At 42.0% G+C, this 20,343-nt stretch overlaps 5 non-coding genes across 5 annotated transcripts; 1 reads left to right on the forward strand and 4 right to left on the reverse strand.

The window, feature by feature from the left end:
• Window positions 1-208: 208 nt before the first annotated feature.
• TRNAS-ACU (transfer RNA serine (anticodon ACU)) lies at window positions 209-282 on the reverse strand. The gene has a single exon. It is a non-coding gene; the product is annotated as a tRNA-Ser (tRNA).
• Window positions 283-1,377: 1,095 nt separating this feature from the next.
• Window positions 1,378-1,451, reverse strand: TRNAS-ACU (transfer RNA serine (anticodon ACU)). Its single transcript has one exon. It is a non-coding gene; the product is annotated as a tRNA-Ser (tRNA).
• Window positions 1,452-3,709: 2,258 nt separating this feature from the next.
• Window positions 3,710-3,783, reverse strand: TRNAS-ACU (transfer RNA serine (anticodon ACU)). Its single transcript has one exon. It is a non-coding gene; the product is annotated as a tRNA-Ser (tRNA).
• A 4,568-nt stretch (window positions 3,784-8,351) lies between these two features.
• TRNAS-ACU (transfer RNA serine (anticodon ACU)) lies at window positions 8,352-8,425 on the reverse strand. The gene has a single exon. It is a non-coding gene; the product is annotated as a tRNA-Ser (tRNA).
• Window positions 8,426-19,938: 11,513 nt separating this feature from the next.
• LOC134951679 (U1 spliceosomal RNA) lies at window positions 19,939-20,107 on the forward strand. Its single transcript, XR_010184375.1, has one exon. It is a non-coding gene; the product is annotated as a U1 spliceosomal RNA (small nuclear RNA).
• Window positions 20,108-20,343: the final 236 nt, after the last annotated feature.

The following is a 20,343-nucleotide window of genomic DNA, read 5'->3' on the forward strand; positions in this document are numbered from 1 at the left end:
TCACTCAATTGGATTTTTTTCCAGCATATTTCTTTTTCTCTGCAACCCACTGCTAAATTGTGCTTCCTATCTGTTTTTATAAAATCACTGAATCAAATCTAACTCTGATTACATCAGAGAAGGCCAGGTACCCTACAACATAACAGGGGGTTTGAAATTTTGACTTGTCTACTTAAAGATCACCAAAATCTGATAACAAGGTCAATTACGTCCCTGGGTGGGATTGAACCACCAACTTTTTGGTTAGTAGCCAGACACACTAACCGATTGCGCCACAGAGACACTTTGTAAAAAGTGCGTACTGACAAAGGCTAATAAGCATACATCTAGAACGTTTCCTAGAAAAACTTTAAAAAGTCAATAATCTGGAGAGTTTTTGTAAGATGTTTCTTCCATCAACCAACGAAGAAACACATTGGTACTTTCCCATGATGAGTGAGTGCTTCAGGATCTCTTGCACTTACATGTGCAGCAGAGTACTGCAATGGAAGCATGCTGGGCCCATAACCCAGAGGTAGGCAGATTGAAACTATCCTTTGCTATATGCATTTTTTTTGTTAATTTAAGTAATCAAAACTGGGATTGATATTTTTGCTCTTTTATTTTTACTTAAAGTACAATAACTTTTACCATTTTAATTTGTTTTAATAGTATATTGACAGTATAGTTTTCTTTAAAAAATCCACTTAATTTTCTTTACCCTATTATTAAAAGGGTAATTGACAAAAACAAACTACATTGTCACCAGAAGAGCAATACAAAATGTACAAGTGATATATTAAAATCATCTTTCCAGCTTGAATTTCAATGATGCATTGGGGCAACGATTTTGTGAGAAACATCTTCACCCTTAAATAAAGATTTTCTTAATTCCTTACCTGTGTGCTAATTAGATATCACCTTGTTTTCACATTAAACAGACTTCTACATGAGAAAGCAGCAAGGATGCAGTGGCGTTAATGTTTCCTGGTGTCAACCTGTATTATTTCAGTAGACATTGAAATGAGGATGCATCTTACTGCCTTTCCAATGAAGCAAGTTTAATTTAGTAATAGGTGAAAAACCATCCCTACAAAGGTGTTAATCAGAGACTTGGCTTTGTGGACACTTTTCAGAGAACAAATTTGTTAGCATAAAAATAAAGCCAGAAAATGAAGAGCTGTTTAATCACTCAATTGGATTTTTTTTTCCAGCATATTTCTTTTTCTCTGCAACCCACTGCTAAATTGTGCTTCCTAGCTGTTTTTATAAAATCACTGAATCAAATCTAACTCTGATTACATCAGTGAAGGCTAGGTACCCTACACCATAAGAGGGGGTTTGAAATTTTGACTTGTCTACTTAAAGATCACCAAAATCTGATAACAAGTTCAATTACGTCCCTGGGTGGGATTGAACCACCAACCTTTTGGTTAGTAGCCGGACACACTAACCGATTGCGCCACAGAGACACTTTGCAAAAAGTATATACTGACAAAGGCTAATAAGCATACATCTAGAACGTTTCCTAGAAAAACTTTAAAAAGTCAATAATCTGGAGAGTTTTGTAAGATGTTTCTTCCATCAACCAACGAAGAAACACATTGGTACTTTCCCATGATGAGTGAGTGCTTCAGGATCTCTTGCACTTACATGTGCAGCAGAGTACTGCAATGGAAGCATGCTGGGCCCATAACCCAGAGGTAGGCAGATTGAAACTATCCTTTGCTATATGCATTTTTTTTTGTTAATTTAAGTAATCAAAACTGGGATTGATATTTTTGCTCTTTTATTTTTACTTAAAGTACAATAACTTTTACCATTTTAATTTGTTTTAATAGTATATTGACAGTATAGTTTTCTTTAAAAAATCCACTTAATTTTCTTTACCCTATTATTAAAAGGGTAATTGACAAAAACAAACTACATTGTCACCAGAAGAGCAATACAAAATGTACAAGTGATATATTAAAATCATCTTTCCAGCTTGAATTTCAATGATGCATTGGGGCAACGATTTTGTGAGAAACATCTTCACCCTTAAATAAAGATTTTCTTAATTCCTTACCTGTGTGCTAATTAGATATCACCTTGTTTTCACATTAAACAGACTTCCACATGAGAAAGCAGCAAGGATGAATTGGCGTTAATGTTTCCTGGTGTCAACCTGTATTATTTCAGTAGACATTGAAATGAGGATGCATCTTGCTGCCTTTCCAATGAAGCAAGTTTAATTTAGTAATAGGTGAAAAACCATCCTTACAAAGGTGTTCATCAGAGACTTGGCTTTGTGGACACTTTTCAGAGAACAAATTTGTTAGCATAAAAATAAAGCCAGAAAATGAAGAGCTGTTTAATCACTCAATTGGATTTTTTTGCCAGCATATTTCTTTTTCTCTGCAACCCACTGCTAAATTGTGCTTCCTAGCTGTTTTTATAAAATCACTGAATCAAATCTTACTCTGATTACATCAGAGAAGGCCAGGTACCCTACACCATAAGAGGGGATTTGAAATTTTGACTTGTCTACTTAAAGATCACCAAAATCTGATAACAAGGTCCATTACGTCCCTGGGTGGGATTGAACCACCAACCTTTTGGTTTATAGCCGTACACACTAACTGATTGCACCACAGAGACACTTTGCGAAAGTACATACTGACAAAGGCTAATAAGCATTCATCTAAAACGTTTCCTAGAAAAACTTTAAAAAGTCAATAATCTGGAGAGTTTTTGTAAGATGTTTCTTCCATCCACCAACGAAGAAACACATTGGTACTTTCCCATGATGAGTGAGTGCTTCAGGATCTCTTGCACTTCCATGTGCAGCAGAGTACTGCAATGGAAGCATGCTGGGCCCATAACCCAGAGGTAGGCAGATTGAAACTATCCTTTGCTATATGCATTTTTTTTGTTAATTTAAGTAATCAAAACTGGGATTGATATTTTTGCTCTTTTTTACTTGAAGTACAATAACTTTTACCATTTTAATTTGTTTGAATAGTATATTGACAGTATAGTTTTCTTTAAAAAATCAACTTAATTTTCTTTACCCTATTATTAAAAGGGTAATTGACAAAAACAAACTACATTGTCACCAGAAAATCAATACAAAATGTACAAGTGATATATTAAAATCATCTTTCCAGCTTGAATTTCAATGATGCATTGGGGCAACGATTTTGTGAGAAACATCTTCACCCTTAAATAAAGATTTTCTTAATTCCTTACCTGTGTGCTAATTAGATATCACCTTGTTTTCACATTAAACAGACTTCCACATGAGAAAGCAGCAAGGATGCAGTGGCGTTAATGTTTCCTGGTGTCAACCTGTATTATTTCAGTAGAAATTGAAATGAGGATGCATCTTGCTGCCTTTCCAATGAAGCAAGTTTAATTTAGTAATAGGTGAAAAACCATCCCTACAAAGGTGTTAATCAGAGACTTGGCTTTGTGGACACTTTTCAGAGAACAAATTTGTTAGCATAAAAATAAAGCCAGAAAATGAAGAGCTGTTTAATCACTCAATTGGATTTTTTTTCCAGCATATTTCTTTTTCTCTGCAACCCACTGCTAAATTGTGCTTCCTATCTGTTTTTTATAAAATCACTGAATCAAATCTAACTCTGATTACATCAGAGAAGGCCAGGTACCCTACAACATAACAGGGGGTTTGAAATTTTGACTTGTCTACTTAAAGATCACCAAAATCTGATAACAAGGTCAATTACATCCCTGGGTGGGATTGAACCACCAACCTTTTGGTTAGTAGCCAGACACACTAACCGATTGCGCCACAGAGACACTTCACAAAAAGTACCTACTGACAAAGGCTAATAAGCATACATCTAGAACGTTCCCTAGAAAAACTTTAAAAAGTCAATAATCTGGAGAGTTTTTGTAAAATGTTTCTTCCATCAACCAACGAAGAAACACATTGGTACTTTCCCATGATGAGTGAGTGCTTCAGGATCTCTTGCACTTACATGTGCAGCAGAGTACTGCAATGGAAGCATGCTGGGCCCATAACCCAGAGGTAGGCAGATTGAAACTGTCCTTTGCTATATGCATTTTTTTTGTTAATTTAAGTAATCAAAACTGGGATTGATATTTTTGCTCTTTTATTTTTACTTGAAGTACAATAACTTTTACCATTTTAATTTGTTTAAATCCACTTAATTTTCTTTACCCTATTATTAAAAGGGTAATTGACAAAAACAAACTACATTGTCACCAGAAGAGCAATACAAAATGTACAAGTGATATATTAAAATCATCTTTCCAGCTTGAATTTCAATGATGCATTGGGGCAACGATTTTGTGAGAAACATCTTCACCCTTAAATAAAGATTTTCTTAAATCCTTACCTGTGTGCTAATTAGATATCACCTTGTTTTCACATTAAACAGACTTCCACATGAGAAAGCAGCAAGGATGCAGTGGCGTTAATGTTTCCTGGTGTCAACCCGTATTATTTCAGTAGACATTGAAATGAGGATGCATCTTGCTGCCTTTCCAATGAAGCAAATTTAATTTAGTAATAGGTGAAAAACCATCCCTACAAAGGTGGTAATCAGAGACTTGGCTTTGTGGACACTTTTCAGAGAACAAATTTGTTAGCATAAAAATAAAGCCAGAAAATGAAGAGCTGTTTAATCACTCAATTGGATTTTTTTGCCAGCATATTTCTTTTTCTCTGCAACCCACAGCTAAATTGTGCTTCCTAGCTGTTTTTATAAAATCACTGAATCAAATCTAACTCTGATTACATCAGAGAAGGCCAGGTACCCTACACCATAAGAGGGGGTTTGAAATTTTGACTTGTCTACTTAAAGATCACCAAAATCTGATAACAAGGTCAATTACGTCCCTGGGTGGGATTGAACCACCAACCTTTTGGTTTATAGCCGTACACACTAACTGATTGCGCCACAGAGACACTTTGCAAAAGTGCATACTGACAAAGTCTAATAAGCATTCATCTAAAACGTTTCCTAGAAAAACTTTAAAAAGTCAATAATCTGGAGAGTTTTTGTAAAATGTTTCTTCCATCCACCAACGAAGAAACACATTGGTACTTTCCCATGATGAGTGAGTGCTTCAGGATTTATTGCACTTACATGTGCAGCAGAGTACTGCAATGGAAGCATGCTGGGCCCATAACCCAGAGGTAGGCAGATTAAAACTATCCTCTGCTATATGCATTTTTTTTGTTAATTAAAGTAATCCAAAACTGGGATTGATATTTTTGCTCTTTTATTTTTCATTAAAGTACAATAACTTTTACCATTTTAATTTGTTTTAATAGTATATTGAAAGTATTGTTTTCTTTTAAAAATCCACTTAATTTTCTTTACCCTATTATTAAAATGGTAATTGACAAAAACAAACTACATTGTCACCAGAAGAGCAATACAAAATGTACAAGTGATATATTAAAATCATCTTTCCAGCTTGAATTTCAATGATGCATTGGGGCAACGATTTTGTGAGAAACATTTTCACCCTTAAATAAAGATTTTCTTAATTCCTTACCTGTGTGCTAATTAGATATCACCTTGTTTTCACATTAAACAGACTTCCACATGAGAAAGCAGCAAGGATGCAGTGGCGTTAATGTTTCCTGGTGTCAACCTGTATTATTTCAGTAGACATTGAAATGAGGATGCATCTTGCTGCCTTTCCAATGAAGCAAGTTTAATTTAGTAATAGGTGAAAAACCATTCTTACAAAGGTGTTAATCAGAGACTTGGCTTTGTGGACACTATTCAGAGAACAAATTTGTTAGCATAAAAATAAAGCCAGAAAATGAAGAGCTGTTTAATCACTCAATTGGATTTTTTTGCCAGCATATTTCTTTTTCTCTGCAACCCACTGCTAAATTGTGCTTCCTAGCTGTTTTTATAAAATCACTGAATCAAATCTAACTCTGATTACATCAGAGAAGGCCAGGTACCCTACACCATAAGAGGGGGTTTGAAATTTTGACTTGTCTACTTAAAGATCACCAAAATCTGATAACAAGGTCAATTACGTCTCTGGGTGGGATTGAACCACCAACCTTTTGATTAATAGCCATGCACACTAACTGATTGCGCCACAGAGACACTTTGCGAAAGGCCATACTGACAAAGGCTAATAAGCATTCATCTAAAACGTTTCCTAGAAAAACTTTAAAAAGTCAATAATCTGGAGAGTTTTTGTAAGATGTTTCTTCCATCAACCAACGAAGAAACACATTGGTACTTTCCCATGATGAGTGAGTGCTTCAGGATCTCTTGCACTTACATGTGCAGCAGAGTACAGCAATGGAAGCATGCTGGGCCCATAACCCAGCGGTAGGCAGATTGAAACTATCCTCTGCTATATGCATTTTTTTTTGTTAATTAAAGTAATCCAAAACTGGGATTGATATTTTGGCTCTTTTATTTTTACTTAAAGTACAATAACTTTTACCATTTTAATTTGTTTTAATAGTATATTGACAGTATTGTTTTCTTTCAAAAATCCACTTAATTTTCTTTACCCTATTATTAAAATGGTAATTGACAAAAACAAACTACATTGTCACCAGAAGAGCAATACAAAATGTACAAGTGATATATTAAAATCATCTTTCCAGCTTGAATTTCAATGATGCATTGGGGCAACGATTTTGTGAGAAACATCTTCACCCTTAAATAAAGATTTTCTTAATTCCTTACCTGTGTGCTAATTAGATATCACCTTGTTTTCACATTAAACAGACTTCCACATGAGAAAGCAGCAAGGATACCGTGGCGTTAATGTTTCCTGGTGTCAACCTGTATTATTTCAGTAGACATTGAAATGAGGATGCATCTTGCTGCCTTTCCAATGAAGCAAGTTTAATTTAGTAATAGGTGAAAAACCATCCCTACAAAGGTGTTAATCAGAGACTTGGCTTTGTGGACACTTTTCAGAGAACAAATTTGTTAGCATAAAAATAAAGCCAGAAAATGAAGAGCTGTTTAATCACTCAATTGGATTTTTTTTGCCAGCATATTTCTTTTTCTCTGCAACCCACTGCTAAATTGTGCTTCCTAGCCGTTTTTATTAAATCACTGAATCAAATCTAACTCTGATTACATCAGAGAAGGCCAGGTACCCTACACCATAACAGGGGGTTTGAAATTTTGACTTGTCTACTTAAAGATCACCAAAATCTGATAACAAGGTCAATTACGTCCCTGGTTGGGATTGAACCACTAACCTTTGGGTTAGTAGCCGAACACACTAACCGATTGCGCCACAGAGACACTTTGCAAAAAGTACATACTGACAAAGTCTAATAAGCATACATCTAGAACGTTTCCTAGAAAAACTTTAAAAAGTCAATAATCTGGAGAGTTTTTGTAAGATGTTTCTTCCATCAACCAATGAAGAAACACATTGGTACTTTCCCATGATGAGTGAGTGCTTCAGGATCTCTTGCACTTACATGTGCAGCAGAGTACTGCAATGGAAGCATGCTGGGCCCATAACCCAGAGGTAGGCAGATTGAAACTATCCTTTGCTATATGCATTTTTTTTGTTAATTTAAGTAATCAAAACTGGGATTGATATTTTTGCTCTTTTATTTTTACTTAAAGTACAATAACTTTTACCATTTTAATTTGTTTTAATAGTATATTGACAGTATTGTTTTCTTTAAAAAATCCACTTAATTTTCTTTACCCTATTATTAAAAGGGTAATTGACAAAAACAAACTACATTGTCACCAGAAGAGCAATACAAAATGTACAAGTGATATATTAAAATCATCTTTCCAGCTTGAATTTCAATGATGCATTGGGGCAACGATTTTGTGAGAAACATCTTCACCCTTAAATAAAGATTTTCTTAATTCCTTACCTGTGTGCTAATTAGATATCACCTTGTTTTCACATTAAACAGACTTCTACATGAGAAAGCAGCAAGGATGCAGTGGCGTTAATGTTTCCTGGTGTCAACCTGTATTATTTCAGTAGACATTGAAATGAGGATGCATCTTGCTGCCTTTCCAATGAAGCAAGTTTAATTTAGTAATAGGTGAAAAACCATCCCTACAACGGTGTTAATCAGAGACTTGGCTTTGTGGACACTTTTCAGAGAACAAATTTGTTAGCATAAAAATAAAGCCAGAAAATGAAGAGCTGTTTAATCACTCAATTGGATTTTTTTTGCCAGCATATTTCTTTTTCTCTGCAACCCACTGCTAAATTGTGCTTCCTAGCTGTTTTTATTAAATCACTGAATCAAATCTAACTCTGATTACATCAGAAAAGGCCAGGTACCCTACACCATAACAGGGGGTTTGAAATTTTGACTTGTCTACTTAAAGATCACCAAAATCTGATAACAAGGTCAATTACGTCCCTGGGTGGGATTGAACCACCAACCTTTTGGTTAGTAGCCGGACACACTAACCGATTGCGCCACAGAGACACTTCGCGAAAAGTACATACTGACAAAGGCTAATAAGCATACATCTAAAACTTTTCCTAGAAAAACTTTAAAAAGTCAATAATCTGGAGAGTTTTTTTAAGATGTTTCTTCCATCAACCAACGAAGAAACACATTGGTACTTTCCCATGATGAGTGAGTGCTTTAGGATCTCTTGCACTTACATGTGCAGCAGAGTACTGCAATGGAAGCATGCTGGGCCCATTACCCAGAGGTAGGCAGATTGAAACTATCCTCTGCTATATGCATTTTTTTTTGTTAATTAAAGTAATCCAAAACTGGGATTGATATGTTAGCTCTTTTATGTTTTCTTAAAGTACAATAACTTTTACCATTTTAATTTGTTTTAATAGTATATTGACAGTATTGTTTTCTTTCAAAAATCTACTTAATTTTTTTTACCCTATTATTAAAATGGTAATTGACAAAAACAAACTACATTTGTTTGGGAGAAAAATGCAAAGGTACAAGACAGCTTTTCCTTGCCAATATCTCTCTTTTGCAAAGAGCTACGCATTGGAAAATTCAGGGCTATACCGTGAAGATGAAGCACTAACAGGAGGCTTTAAAATTTTCATTCTAGTGTCCTTCGTTTGGGAGAAAAATCCAATGGTACAAGACAGCTTTTCCTTGCCAATATCTCTCTTTTGCAAAGAGCTGCGCATTGGAAAATTCAGGGCTATGCCGTGTAGATGATGGCCTAACAGGAGGCTTTAAAAAATTTTTTCTAGTGTCCTTCGTTTGGGAGAAAAATGCAAAGGTACAAGACAGCTTTTCCTTGCCAATATCTCTCTTTTGCAAAGAGCTGCGCATTGGAAAATTCAGGGCTATGCCGTGTAGATGATGGCCTAACAGGAGGCTTTAAAATTCCAAACGAAGGACACTAGAAAGAAAATTTTAAAGCCTCCTGTTAGGCCATCATCTACACGGCATAGCCCTGAATTTTCCAATGCGCAGCTCTTTGCGATTACAATCCAACCTGAATCAGGCTCTATTACCTATCACAATGCAGTGCAGGTAGTACAAAATGGGGTTAATATAGGAGAAAAACCCCCAGAGCTGTGCTCCTTAACTGTCCCTGGTGGCTAGTGGAGCGGCTGCCCAGTAATCAGTGTCCACGCCAGTGCGCACACGGCCCGCCCCCTACAGCCACGCTGGATCTCGGTATAGTGTGGGCACAGAAGCCCCTTACCTCCCTTTCATCAGCGGCCTCGTGATCCCGGAGGGCGGTGTGTGTGTGTGACTGACCTTAGGAAGAAACCGGAGCCTCCGCTGCAGTGACCCAGCAACCAGGGCATGGGAGTATACTGCGCCGCTGGGAGTGATGGAGCTGCAGTAAAGATGTCTATTAGACCTAGCCTGCTGCAGCCCTTGTAGATTCTTATAAAAAAAGTTCTTCTTTTCTTGTCAAAATTAATAGCTAAGAATAGGCTGCCTGAGGCAGCCCCCTGTTAAGTGGCCTGCTACTGAAGGCACCAACTACAAACTGAGCTCCCTGTTCATGGAAGCGAGGTTATAGAGCAGGGGGCGCTGAGCATCTTGGGAACAGTCAAAAGCTTTGAGCCTGTTGGTGCCTCAGATCAAGATCCTACTCTACACCCCAATGTGAATCCTTGTGGAGTCCAGTGTACCCCACAGAAGAAATGAATGTGTCACACCCATTGGCAGCAACATTAGAATAGCTGCTGATGGGCACAATTGAGAAAGGAAGGGGGGAAAACATTTGAATCCAGCACATATATGTAATTTGAATATGTAATTTGTACCTTCCTACTTTAAAATGTAATGGATGAACCTCACCCTGTGAGAACTATCTTTATGATCAAGAGATCTCATATGCAAGATAAGTATGTGTTGGCAGAGGCGCTCACTGGGCAGAGATGCTGATCGCATCTCTGGCATGTGCCGGTGCACTGCGGCACCAGCACACACACACACTGCAGACCTGATCTCCTGTTGTGTGAATATGCACAGCAGAGATCAGGTCTGAATTAGGCCCTATATACAGCTGTCAGTAAGGCAGGGATCTGCTGCTGCCAGTGAGGCAGGGATCTGCTGCTGCCAGTGAGGCAGGGATCTGCTGCTGCCAGTGAGGCAGGGATGTGCTGCTGTCAGTGAAGCAGTGATCTGCTGCTGTCAGTGAGGCAGTGATCTGCTGCTGTCAGTAAGGCAGGGATGTGCTGCTATAAGTGAGGCAGGGATGTGCTGCTGTCAGTGAAGCAGGGATGTGCTGCTGTCAGCAAGGCAGTGATCTGCTGCCCACTATCTCCCTATCACCCCTGCCTGAGTCACACACTTTCCCTGTCACCCCTGCCCCAGTTACCCACTATCTCCCAGTCACCGCTGCCTCAGTTAACCACTATACCTGCGACCCCTGCCTCAGTCACCCACTATACCAGTCACCCCTGCTTTAGTCACCCACTATCTCTGTCACCCCGGCCTCAGTCACCCACTATCTCCCACTCATACATGCTTCAGTCACCCACTATCTCCCAGTCATCCCTGCCTCAGTCACCTACTGACACCAGTGCAGACATTTCTGCTGCGGCCTCTCCACTCTCCAGCGTGAACGTCCTGACGACTGAGGAAATCCGCTTCCCAGTTGAGGACTCCGGGAATGAACACTGCCGATATTGCTGGCAGATGACGTTCTACCCAACTGAGGATTTTTGATACTTCCAGCTTTGCTATGCAATTTCGAGTGCCGCCTTGATGATTTGTGTACACTACCGTGGTGGCGTTGTCCAATTGTACTTGAACAGGCCTGTTCTGTACTAGAGGCAGGGCCAGTGTCAATGAATTGAACACTGCCTGCAATTCCAGAATGTTTATCGGGAGGAGAGATTCCTCCCTGGTCCACCGATGGTGAAGGGTCGTCATCACGGCCATGACCTTGGTGAATTTCCGAGGTGCCGTGGCCAAACCAGAAGGCAGGACCTGAAATCCAAAAACTAACCAGGCACAACACTGCTTAGCTTCCAACATCAGATGAGATTGGACATATCCAGTGTGATGCGGCTGTAGATGATTTTTGCTGTTTCTAACTTCTACTTCTAACTACTGGTACATCAATGAATAAGTTTCAAAATAGAATGCATCAAGAGAACGGTGTTGGTAGTATAAAACTACCTACAGCACCTGGTATTCCCAGGTGGTCTCACATCCAAGAACAAACCAGGCCTAAAATCAGGTGATATTGGGCATATACAGTGTGGTGTGGCTGTAGATGAGCTTAGTGGTTTCTGTTAGAGTTCTTCTACTTCTAACTACTCGTACATAAATGAGTAAGCGGACGATTTATTAAACCTGGTGAAATGATAATTTGCATGGTGATAAAGTACCAGCCAATCAGCTCCTAATTGCCATGTCACAGGCTGGGTTTGAAAAATGACAGTTAGGAGCTGACTGGCTGGTACTTTATCACCTTGCACTTTATCAGTTCACCAGGCTTAATAGATCTGCCCCAATGTTTCAAAATGGAATGCATCAAGAGAACGGTGTTAGTATTGTAAAAATACACACCGCTCCTGGTATTTCCTGGTGGTCTCCCATCCAAGTACTAAAACCAGGACCAACACTGCTCAGCTTCTATGATCAGGAGAGATTGGGCAAATCCAGTGTGCTGTGGCTGTAGATGAGCTGGTGGTTTTTATTACAGCTCTTCTACTTCTAACTTCTGGTACATAAAAGAATACATGTAAAAATTAAATGTACCAAGAAAATGGTGTTGGTAGTTTAAAAACACCTAAAGAATCTGATACTACCAAGCAGTCTCCCATCCATGTATTAACAAAGTCCAATACTGCTTTGCTTCAAAAATCAAATGAGATTGGGCATATCCAGTGTGGTGTGGCTTTAGATAAGCTTTGTGGTTTCTGTTAGAGCTCTTCTACTTCTAACTACTGGTACATTAATGAATATGTATAAGGTTGTAGTTTATCCAATATGCCTTTACTACCTTACCTTTCAACCCCCCCTCCCCTCTTCTCCTTATAGCTTCCTTAGTTCTCTCCTCCTCATGTGTGCGTTATTTGTTTTCTCATACGTCCTAGATGATGCTGGGGTCACATTAAGAACCTTGGGGTATAGACTGGATCCGCAGGAGACATGGGCACTTTAAGACTTTCAAAGGGTGTGAACTGTCTCCTCCCTCTATGCCCCTCCTCCAGACTCCAGTTTTAGTATTGTGCGCAGTGATACTGGATGCACTACAGGGGAGCTCTACTGAGTTTCTCTGAAAAGACTTGTTAGTTTTTTTTATTTTCAGGGAGGCTGCTGGCAACAGTCTCCCTGCTTCGTGGGACTTAGGGGAGAGAAGTATGACCAACTTCTAGTGAGTTCAATAGCTCTGCTTCAGGCTGACAGGACACCATTAGCTCCTGAGGGTGCTGATCGCTGGGTACGCCTAGATGCACACTCCCGCAGCCTGCCGTCACCCCCTTACAGAGCCAGAAGACAGGTGAGTAGCAGAAGAACAGAAGACTTCTTCTCCAGTGATGGCATTCTGAGGTACCGAGCAGCGAGCGGAACGCTGCGCGCCATGCTCCCACACAAACACAGGCACTGCAGGGTGCAGGGCACGGGGGGGGGGGGGGGGCACCCTGGGCAGCATAAATTCCTCACAAAAGGCTGGAAAAAGTGGACATTAGTGCCTGGGCACTGTCCTTACCCCGCTAGCGTAATTAATTATTTCTGAGCAGGACAGATACGCGCCATTACAGTAGCGGGGCTTCTTCCTCACCTCACCAGAACATCTTTAGAGCATTACAAGTCTATCACTATAGAGTTTATTATTTCCCAGACTGTGTACTTTTGGCGCTGGATTGTGAGCTGAAAAATCCTCTGTGTCCCTCTGACAGATTTACTGACGGTCTGTCCCCCATAAGCCGATGTGTCTGTGGGTACTTGGTACATGTGTGTCAACATGTCGATGGCTGAATGTTTTTCCCAAGAGGAAACTATATTAGGAATGCAGACATATGATGGTGGCCCTGTTGGCACCACCAATAACTGACTGGGTAAAAGTTTCAGTAATATCAGAGTAAGGTTGGATAAATCTGTGTCCCAGACACAGACGTAGAGAATAGATGTGATGTTCATGGCTATGTTTCTTTTCCCTCAGGCCCCACGGGGTCGCAAAAATGTTATTTTGCCCAGTTACTACACACTGATACTGACACGGATACTGATTCCTATGTCGACCATAATGTTTCCTGATTAGATCCAATATTGGCAAGGAGCATTCAGTACATGATTGTGGATATTAAGGACATATTAAAATCACTGAAGACCCTGCTGTTCCTGAGAAAGGGGTCTATATGTATGTATATATAGATATATAATGAAAGCTGATGTAACGTTCCTCCATCTCTGTTTGAGAAAGTCTGGGCCAGCTCGACAAGATGGTTTCAAATCCCCAAAAGGATTCTGGTTGTTTATTCATTTCCCGCCGCGGACAGAATAAAGTGGGAGTCACCCCCTGTTCTGCACGGGGCCCTGTCACAAATCCAGCGGATCGTATGCAGGAAGCTACATTATTTCTAGTTATGTAACCAAGGGTACATTACTTAGACCTGCCATTACATGTGCATGGGTGAGTAGTAGTATTCAAGAATTGGTCGAATACCTTGTCATCCGATATAGATACCTTGGAGAGATGGGATACTCCTTACGTTGTATCATATCAAGGACACTGCAGCATACTTACGTGAGACTGCAAGGGATATAGGACTCTTGAGTTCACGGGCCAATTTCATGGCAGTCTCGGATAGGAGGGCATTGTGGATTCACCAAGAGAATGCTGATGCTGACTCCAAGAAGAAAGGGAGTCCCTTCCCTATGAAGGTGAAGCGTTGTTTGGTGACTGCCTAGTTAATTTGATCTCGGCAGCTCCCGCAGGTAAGTCAACCTTCTTGCCCTATGTTCCCTCCCAACGGATGAAGACGCATCATTATCTGATGCAGTCATTTCGGCCCAATAGATATGCAAGAAGTTAAGATTCCCCTTTCTTTGCAGGTAGAGGAAGGAGAAGAGGGAAGAGGTCTGCATCCTCTTCAAGATCGCAGGAGCAGAGATCATCCTCTGCTTCTGCCAAATCCACCGCATGACGCTGGGGCTCTCTTGCAGGAGCCCGCACCAGTGGGGGCACGTCTAAAACTCTTCAGTCAGTTCTGGATTCATTCGGACATGGACTCGTGTGTTTTACAAATAGTGTCCCAAGGGTACAAACTGGGGTTTCAAGACGTTCCCCCTCACCGATTGTTCAAATCGGCTTTAGTCAGCAGGGAGAAGGTTTTTATTCAAGCCTCTTCGTGGTCCCTAAGCCGGACAGCTCAGTCAGACCAATCTGAAATCTGAAATCCCTCAATTTCTACCTAAGGAAATTAAATTTCAAGATGGAATCTCTCAGTGCAGTGATCTCCAGTCCGGAGGAAGGAGATTTCATGGTTTTGGTAGACATAAAGGATGCCTACTTACATGTTCCCATTTAGCCTCTGCATCAAGCTACATGAGGTTTGCAATTCAGTATTGTCATTACCAATTTCAGACATTGCCGTTTGGTCTGTCCACGGCTCTGAGGATTTTCACCAGGGTGATCGCAAGCAAGGAGTAACAATTATCCCGTACTTGGATGATCTTTTGATAAAGGCGAAATCCAGGGACCAGTTAGTGCAAAACATTGCACTCTCCCTGACAGTTCTTCAACAACATAGTTGGCTCCTAAACTTGCCAAAATCGCAGTTGGTCCCAATGACGCGGTTGTTGTTTTTGGGAGTGATACTGGACACAGAAGAGGTTTTCTTCCAGTGGAAAGGCTCTGGAGATCCAGAGTCTGGTCAAACAAATTCTGAAACCAGCAAGAGTGTTAATCCATCAATGCATTTGGTTGCTGGGTAAGATGGTTGCGGCCTACGAGCCCATTCAGTTTGGCTGGTTCCATGCCAGAGTGTTCCAGTGGGACCTGTTGGACAAGTGGTCCGGATCCCACCTACACACGCACCGGAGGATAATCCTGTCTTCCAAGACCAGAATCTCACTCCATTGGTGGCTGCACAGTTCTCACCTCCTAGAGGGGCGAAGGTTCGGGATCCAGGACTGGATCCTAGGGACCATGGATGCAACCCTCCGAGGCTGGGGAGCAGTCACACAGGGGGAAAACGTCCAAGGAAGATGGTCAAGTCGGGAAAGTTGTCTCCACATAAATGTTCTGGAGTTAAGGGCCATTTAATAACTGCAGACACAGTACGCACTGGGACGGGTGCCCAGCATCCTCTACGGAATAAGAGAAAAGGATTTACCTGTAGGTATTAAAATCCTATTTTCTCTAACGTCCTAGAGGATGCTGGGGACTCCGTAAGGACCATGGGGATAGACGGCTCCGCAGGAGACATGGGCACTTTAAGAAAGACTTTAGTTCTGGGTGTGCACTGGCTCCTCCCTCTATGCCCCTCCTCCATACCTCAGTTTGATACTGTGCCCAGTGGAGACTGGGTGCTTTTCAGGAGCTCTCCTGAGCTTTCTGACAGAAAGTATTTTGTTAGGTTTTTAATTTTCAGGGAGCACTGCTGGCAACAGACTCCCTGCATCGAGGGACTGAGGGGAGAGAAGCAGCCCTACTCTCCGAGTTGCAAGGTCCTGCTTCTTAAGCTACTGGACACCATTAGCTCCAAAGGGATTAGCTCCAAAGGGATTGGTACGCAGGATCTCACCCTCGCCGTCCGTCCCAGAGCCGCGCCGCCGTCCCCCTCGCAGAGCCGGAAGATAGAAGCCGGGTGAGTATGAGAAGAAAAGAAGACTTCAGAGGCGGCAGAGGACTTCATGATCTTCATTGAGGTAACGCACAGCACTGCAGCTGTGCGCCATTGCTCCCATACACCTCACATACTCCGGTCACTGTAAGGGTTCAGGGCGCAGGGGGGGCGCCCTGGGCTGCAATATAAACCTCTTTTTGGCAGAAATATAACATATATACAGCTGGGCACTGTATATATGTATGAGCCCCCGCCAATTGTACAGTTTAAGCAGGACAGAAGCCCGCCGCCGAGGGGGCGGGGCTTCTCCCTCAGCACTCACCAGCACCATTTTTTCTCCACAGCACCGCTGAGAGGAAGCTCCCCGGACTCTCCCCTGCTTATACCACGGTAGACAAGAGGGTTGAAAAGAGAGGGGGGGGCACATAATTTGGCGCAAATTACTTACAGCAGCGCTACTGTGCAAACATTAAGTTACTGTGCTATTCCTGGGTTATATAGCGCTGGGGTATGTGCTGGCATACTCTCTCTCTGTCTCTCCAAAGGGCAGAGCCGGCCATAGGCATAGGCAAACTAGGCAATTGCCTAGGGCATTTGATATGCCTAGGGGCATCAGCAACTTCTGCTGATTAAAATGATATGCGGCATGCCTATATTCTGTGTGTAGCATTTCATATGCAGATACAGCCACAGTCTCACACAGTATATAGGCGTGCTGCATATCATTTTAATCGGCAGAAGCTGCGTGTGCATCCTAACAACATAGCAATGCAAATAAGATGCATTTTAATAAAAAAAAGGTGCCCCAACGTTAGCATTGAGGCAAGATTTATGAGGACACATCTGTATCCAAGCAGAGGCAGAGGTCACAGTGTTAGTGGCAGTGTGAGTGCTGTGTGCATGTGAGTGGGTTGATTGTGCAGTAGTGTTCGGAATATGAGTAAGGAGCATTATGTGTGTCATGTAAAAATGCATTAATAATGTGCAACATATGGGTAAGGGGCACTATGTGTGTCATTATGTGTATAAGGGCATTAATAATGTGCGGCATATGTGTAAGGGACATTGGTGGTCATTTCGAGTTGTTCGCTCTGTAATTTTCTTCGCATCGCAGCGATTTTCCGCTAATTGCGCATGCGCAAGGGTGGTCATTCCGAGTTGTTCGCTCTGTAATTTTCTTCGCATCGCAGCGATTTTCAGCTAATTGCGCATGCGCAATGTTCGCTCTGCGACTGCGCAAAGTAAATTTGCTATGCAGTTAGGTATTTTACTCACGGCATTACGAGGTTTTTTCTTTGTTCTGCTGATCGTAGTGTGATTGACAGGAAGTGGGTGTTTCTGGGCGGAAACTGGCCGTTTTATGGGTGTGTGTGAAAAAACGCTGCCGTTTCTGGGTAAAACGCGGGAGTGTCTGAAGAAACGGGGGAGTGTCTGGGCGAACGCTGGGTGTGTTTGTGACGTCAAACCAGGAACGAAACTGACTGAACTGATCACAGTTGTCGAGTAAGTCTGGAGCTACTCAGAAACTGCTAAGAAGTGTCTATTCGCAATTCTGCTAATCTTTCGTTCGCAATTTTGATAAGCTAAGATTCACTCCCAGTAGGCGGCGGCTTAACGTGTGCAATGCTGCTAAAAGCAGCTTGCGAGCTAACAACTCGGAATGAGGGCCATTATGTGTAAAAGGGCATTAATAAAGGTTGTCATAATGTGTAAGACGCATTATGTTTATAAGGACATTAGTGATGTGTCTCATATGTGTAAGGGGCATTACTGTGTGGAATTATGTGTATAAATGCATTACTAATGTGTGGCATTATGTGTATAAGGTGCTCTAATATGTAGCGTTGCGTATAGAAAGGGCATTTACTGTGTCGTCTAATGTGAATAAAGAGCAATAGGGTGTGGTGTAATGTAAATAAGGAGCAATTCAGTGTGATGTAATGTGAATAAGGAGCACTACTGTGAGAAGTAACGTTTATAAGGTAAAGTAATACTACTGTGGGATGTAATGTGAATTATGGACACTATCGCGTGATCAAATGTGAATAAAATTGCAGTACTGTGTGGCGGAATTTTAATTGGGGGTACTATTGTGAGGACATGCCCATTGCCAGCAAAAACACACCCCTTTTTGGACTGTGCGCCAAATGTGCGAACTGTTCCTGTTTAAAATATAGGGGGTACAAACACCAAAATAAGTACTGTTATGGGTGAGGGTTGATGGTGCTGGGAAAGAGGTGCAAGGTCAGAGGCGGAACCAGCGGTGGTGCTAGGGGGCACCAGGCAAAATCTTGCCTAGGGCATCATATTGGTTAGGGCCAGCTCTGCCAAAGGGCCTTGTGGGGGAAATGTCTTCAGTAAAAGCATTCCCTGTGTGTGTGGTGTGTCGGTACGCGTGTGTCGACATGTCTGAGGAAGAAGGCTATATTAGAGAGGAGCGGGAGCAAATGAATGTGGTGTCTCCGCCGACACCTGATTGGATGGATATGTGGAATGTTTTAAATGCTAGTGTAAACTCATTGCACAAAAGATTAGACAAGGCTGAAGCTTTGGGACAGTCAGGGTCTCAACCCATGCCTGATCCTATGTCGCAGGGACTGTCAGGGTCTCATAAGTGCCCACTATCCAGATTGTTGACACAGATACCGACACGGATTCTGACTCCAGTGTCGATTACGATGATGCAAAGTTACAGCCAAAATTGGCAAAATACATTTGATATATGATTATGGCAATAAAAGATGTTTTGCACATCACAGAGGAGCCCCCTATCCCTGACAAGAGGGTACATATGTACAAGGGAAAGAAGCCTGAGGTAACCTTTTCCCCTCACACGAGCTGAACGAGTTATGTGAAAAAGCTTGGGAATCTCCTGCAGATTTCCAAAAGGATTCTTATGGCGTATCCTTTCCCATCAACGGATAGGTTACGATGGGAATCCTCCCCTTGGGTGGACAAAGCATTAACACGCTTATCCAAGAAGTTAGCCCTCCCGTCCCAGGATACGGCTACCCTCAAAGAGTCTGCTGACCGCAAACAGGAGATTACCCTGAAGTCCATTTATACACATTCAGGTACCTTACTCAGACCGGCAATTGCGTCGGCCTGGGTGTGTATGTGTAGTGCTGTAGCGGCATGGACGGATACTCTAGATAAGGATACTATTTTATTGCCCCTGGGGCATATAAGAGATGCTGTCCTATATATGTGTGTATGCAAACTACAGGTGGTGCTGCATGGCTCACACCCTTTTACTTGTCTTGTAGAGCAACTCTGGAGCTGTTACTGGGTCCAGCTGCTGCAAGAAATCAGCTTGAATGCTTCAGGGGCTGGGGCATGGCCAACATGAGCCCCACACTGATGGGGGTGTATAAAGCGATCTAGGGGTCATCCAAGCGCAACCCCACAAAGGCCGCCATGCCCTGCGTGACCATTTTCTCTTTTCATATGCAGACGAGGGTTGCAGCCAACTATACCCATTGCTTGGATGACATCACCATATGCGAATCCATCTGCTGCAGGCCTTCCCCCAGGAATGCTTGCACTAGTTGTTGCATTTGGTTTGTTGTTTGGGGGGTGCTTCAGTATTAGGCAGCCTTCTGCCCTCACACATTCGTCTGAAAATGTGTTCTCCCTGCAGTTGTTGTCCCCAGATGAGAGTTCCCTTGTGCTGCCTCAGTTGAATCTCCTTTACTTGACGGAGGTGTGCCTGAGCAGCGGCCCTCCCCAGCCCTATCTCAAATCATACTTATTTTGCTTAGGTGATACCATGGTCATGAAGATTGTTTTCCCAGGGTGAGGTTCATTCATTGCATTCTGGGTATGCTGACCTCTGTGATTTCCCCAAATGTGGGAATCTCGACTGCATAATTTGTGGTAGGGGGGGGGGGGACTGCATTTGTGCTTTCCCCTGGTTGGCTCTGGTATAATTTAGATCTCATTGTCTCAGGTCTCTCTCCCGCCTAGTTTGCTGTCTGTTTCCACTTCTCTTTTCTTGAGCCCCTCCCTTCTATGCCCTTGCGCACTATCCTGACTTCTCCCGTCTGCTTACTTTGTGCCTTCCAACGCACAATGCGAACTACAGGTGGTGTTGCAGGGCCCACACCCTTTTATTTGCATTACAGAGCAGCTCTGGAGCTGTTACAGTGC

Source organism: Pseudophryne corroboree, chromosome 8 (assembly GCF_028390025.1).
Source record: "Pseudophryne corroboree isolate aPseCor3 chromosome 8, aPseCor3.hap2, whole genome shotgun sequence".
Classification (NCBI taxonomy): domain Eukaryota; kingdom Metazoa; phylum Chordata; class Amphibia; order Anura; family Myobatrachidae; genus Pseudophryne; species Pseudophryne corroboree.